We start from the raw sequence: 5,000 nt of genomic DNA, 5'->3' as shown, positions 1-5,000 counted from the left end.
CACAACACAAGACCACATAGTTTTTGTAGAATAAATGAAATATTTTGAAGTGCACGTTCATTATGGGATGTTGATAAACGTTTTGAAAATGAACACCCAGCGTGCGATGAAACCGTCTTGTACCTATTTGCAGGTCTAATGTCCCAGATAGACATATTATAGATTACAACGCCTGGACAGTAAACAATGACAGTGATTGGTAAACAGCAAACTACACAAGTTTCACTACCGATGGTATGTGTCTAAGTATAATACCCACTGCTCAGCCGCTTGATCAATAAAACCAACACAGAAATCTATCTGTAAACTTAAACGTTTAAAATATGATCGAGAAAATCGTGTGATAACTAGTCACCCATATGGCGGTATAAAAACCATAACAATGATCAGAGAGAGGTCGATTTCATTCACGTTATTGTTTATAAACAACCAACTATGTTTGTCCGAACACGTGTGAAGAAGGTGTGTCACAAATTCCATGTTTTGATTGGTTAAAAATCTACCGGTCAATTGTTATGGGCTCATTGCTGCAATAGACGCACTGTCAAACCAATAGCAAATAGAATTGGCCATGATCTCCTTCCATTTTCTCTGATTTCCTAACATCGTCCAGCTCTCTCGGTGCGCACTCCCTACTCTTTCTGTTTTTGATGTCATGTACTTTCTATATTGTTTTGTGTTGATGTAATTTAAAGCGCCAAGAGCCTCAGTGTTGACGATACCGTGCGCTCTATAAGAGTCTGTTATTATTATTTTTATTATTATTATTATTATTATTATTATTATTATTATTATTATTATTATTATTATCATTATCATCATCATCATTATTATTATCATCATCATCATCATCATCATCATCATCATCATCATCATCATCATCATCATCATCATCATCATCATCATCATCATCATCATCATCATCATCATCATTATTTTTATTATTATTATTATCATTATCATCATTATCATCATCATCATCATCATCATCATCATCATCATCATCATCATCATCATCATCATCATCATCATCATTATTATTATTATTATTATTATTATTATTATTATTATTATTATTATTATTATTATTATTATTATTACATACATAGCCTTCCCTAACACTACTCTCATCTTTCCTGTCCAAAGGGTCACTACACAATTATACTGGTCCAAGTCGGAATAATAATTACGTTGAACTCCTCTTGACGCGTTTCCGGAGTTGATTTGTGTAGCAAATTTCTCAGGGGATAACGGAAAATGGTTTCTGTATAAATGAGTTCTTTGATCTAAGCTTCACCGGAAACATGTCACTTGTTTACAGACGCGACCCAAAACGACTCATTATTCTAATGGCGTCGATCTTCCACTGTTGGATGATGGAGATAACACGGCCTAGGCTAAAAAAAACAAAAAGAGACAACAACAAAAAACAAAAACAAAAACAAACAAACAAACAACAACCCCCCCCCCCCCCCCAAAAAAAAAAAAAACACCCAAAAAAAAAATCAACTTACAAAAAACAAAAACAAGACAAAACCATTACAAAAACAAAACAAACAAAATTCACATTCTGGTTGTAACACATGATAAACGGCCTTCATCTATATTTAATGTGAATTACCAACGAATAGGTTTACAAAGAGATACTAATATATTAACAACTCCATTTTTAACAGCAAAACAACACTGCGTGTCTACTCGACTTGTTTAAGGTTGGATAATCATTCATGAAAAGTAGTCATTCAGAGCTATAGGGCCGGAGTTTATCCCGGTTTCTGTAGCGTGAAACGGGCTATAACAATTGTTTCCTATCCCTAGGATAGGAAGCTAGCCTATCGCAAAGTACTTTCCGCTAGATCTAACAGAACCAACTACCCAATCACTATATTAGATACTTCAGTTGTTCGAGTCCTCGCTTTGCACGAAATGGGACCCAGATCGATCCCTTGGTGCACTCGATATTTTTTTCTGACCCTCCTGTCCACCCAGCAGAGATTGGGCAGATGGGTCTGTTGGATCTGACGGAAAATACTTTACAATAGACTAGCGTCCTATCCAAAGGATAGCAAGCAAATGCTATTGCCCCTTTTCATGCAGTAGAAACCGGGATAATCTCCAGCTCCACGGGCCTAATGGCTCTGAAGAACTACTGTTTACTTTCATAAGCTCAGTTTAACATTTTAGGAATCATATTTACCTCGGATAAAATCGTTTTGAGATATTTGTTTGTTTTTGTTTTTGAGGATTTTACGTAGCTTGCAACACGTGTAGGTCATGCCATGTCAGCGCCAGTAAAAAGGAAGAAAATGGGATAGTAAAAAGTTCAAGATTAGCAATTAAAGCATCCAAGAAAAAGAAAGACAAAGGGGAATTGGTTCAAATAAGAAACAGATGTAGATTCCAAGAGCAAATTATAAAAGTACTTAGTTTGAGATTACCTGCAAGTCTCACCCAGACATAAGAACAGGTTCCCACTAAAGGGAATACACTCAAATGTTTACAAATTATAATAGATATGAAACAAAAATTAATACAATGTATGAATAACAAATAGATGATTTACAAGACAAAAAATATAATCTCCCAAAACACTAACTATACATTTGACAGTTTCCCTTTTAGCCAGCGTATCCGGCTAGGGCCAGGACAAAACCAAGTAATGTCATTCCAGGACAATGATGGAAATCCTGTTGGAAAACAGATGAAGGAGGATGGAAGACAAAGGAAGTGCCCCCTGCCCACTATGGGATATAGGGGGAAAGAAGACACAGTAAGTGTCTCCCTGCCCACGACTATGGGAATCCAGGAACCCCGCCCAGGGTGTTCACATTAGGGAAAGACAAACGTGAAATGCCTGAATCCAACGAGGATTTTAAAGCTTGGATTGATCTAGGTAAGACACACAGATGAAGTCCCTCTTTTAATTACTCACCTTGGTAGGTAAGATCCATTTAGAATCGATACACACCCATTGGCTACACGGATTTCAGTTAAATATTCATTCTATCTGAATGGCAACGCACTTATAAAATCCACATACGCACATATGTACACATAACACATAATATATGTGTGACATCAACTTCAGATAGATGTTTGTGGTGGAAAGTTATTACTCCACTGGCTGGCAAAATAAAACAAATAAAACCCAAAACAACACAACACCAAACCAATATCGTATCGTGACGTCAACTACAACCATCTAGTAAGGGCGATCAAGGGTAGCCCCATTTCTTAATCCGATAACCGCCGTACCCTGGAAAAACAAATATTTACTAATTTGGCCAGAAAACTCGTTCTTCAAATATCGGTCGATTTAATTGACCCTCATCTTGGCAAAAACTCTCAAAACTTGGAACTTCGCGAGTTCCCAGGTTTTAGAGTTTTTGCCAAGATGAGGATCATTTAAATTTATCAATATTTGAAGGACCTGTTTTCTGGACAAATTTTTTGATACGTGTTTTTTCCCAGAGTATGCCTCTTATCTGGTTAATACACGTCATGAATAATGAACAAGTCTGACTGAGTTCTGGAGATGTATTACGTCATGGCTCCCTGTTGTGTCTACTATGGGAACGATAGAGACTAAAGGATGCTGGAAGTAGGGGCATGGACCAGGTTAGAGCGACCCTCCAGTGTGTGTGTGTGTGTGTGTGTGTGTGTGTGTATTTGTGTGTGTCTTAGGCAACTTACCCAAGAGGATGATTCCAGATACCAAATAATAATTGTCATAGACTTCCTGAACTGTTGTTGGGGAACATCGAGAGGTCAAATTATAGAGGTAGCGCGAAGGGGTCCAAAGTTTGATCCCCACTTTGAGTATTTTTGATGTTTATAGATGAAGTCATTACTTTTTGAGCACATTAGATTTGCATAAACTCAGGGAGAAATCTAAGCAGTTTCTAAAATACCGTATGAACCACGATACTGTAACAAGGATCGACCTCAGATGGAACCCAGAGGGGACCCTTGGAGACTTGGAGGAGGACCCTGGAGCGTGACATGAAGGTCAAACAGTGGGCGTGGAAAGAAATGTCAAAGGTTAATTAGTCTCTAAAATACCGTATAAACAATGATGCTATACCAAAGAGTCCCCCTCAGGTGGACCCCTAAAAGAACAAGGAGGAGATGGATACCCTTAGAGATGTGGAGGGTGGCACGAAGACCCAGACGTGGACATGGGGACATATGTCAAAGATAGTAGCAGTCGGTGATGATTGGAGATCTTATGTACAACTGACGCATCAAGAGGATAATAGGCCTAAGTAAAGTACGCACAATACCGGACACTTTTTTGTATTCTCGGAGTTTAAAAGTTTTTTTTTTAAATGACGGTAGTCGATCCAAATGATTCATTATGAAGAAAATGTTTTAGTTGAGAATTTGAAAAGACATTTTCTAATTAAATAAAGATAGTATTGCACAATATGAGGAAGAAGGGTGATTCTGATCAACGTGTACTTATTTGTAGGTCTGATTCCCCAAAGTATTATTTATGGGCCTCATTGACGTCATGGAAATAATACTCTCAAACCAACGCAAAGTCTTGTCCGTGTCAACAATGGTAAATCAGGCCTTTTCTCACGGTCGGTTATCAGTCCTGCAAACATGTAACTATGCGTCAGTCCTGCAAACATGTAACTATGCATCAGTCCTGCAAACATGTAACTATGCGTCGGTCCTGCAAACATGTAACTATGCGTCAGTCCTGCAAACATGTAACTATGCGTCAGTCTTAACTCACTCAATCCTAGAGACTTTGGCTACTTTTCAAAATGTATAAAAAATGAGCATGTACATAGATAGTTTTATTCAACTTCCATTAACATGTAAAAACTAAAAACATTACCTTTGATACTTCGCTTATAATTTGTCTCATAAAAATGTAATAAATAGGCATGGGGTAAAAGTAACTCGGGTAAATTACGGATATAGTCGGTGTTAGGGTTGAGTGAGTTAAGATCTTTGAAAGACAACTAGAGGTAAAAAGTGATGTACGT

At 37.5% G+C, this 5,000-nt stretch overlaps 1 protein-coding gene across 2 annotated transcripts in view; it reads right to left on the bottom strand.

Moving 5' to 3' along the window:
• Positions 1-5,000, bottom strand: part of LOC144964522 (uncharacterized) — a 242,443-nt gene that overhangs the window by 47,641 nt on the left and 189,802 nt on the right. The gene's annotated exons all lie outside the window — the stretch shown is intronic.

The sequence above is a fragment of the Berghia stephanieae genome, chromosome 2 (genome assembly GCF_034508935.2).
Source record: "Berghia stephanieae isolate SIO BIC M18660-M18661 chromosome 2, UCSD_Bste_1.3, whole genome shotgun sequence".
Taxonomy (NCBI): Eukaryota; Metazoa; Mollusca; class Gastropoda; order Nudibranchia; family Aeolidiidae; genus Berghia; species Berghia stephanieae.
This window is presented reverse-complemented; position numbering and strand designations above follow the sequence as displayed.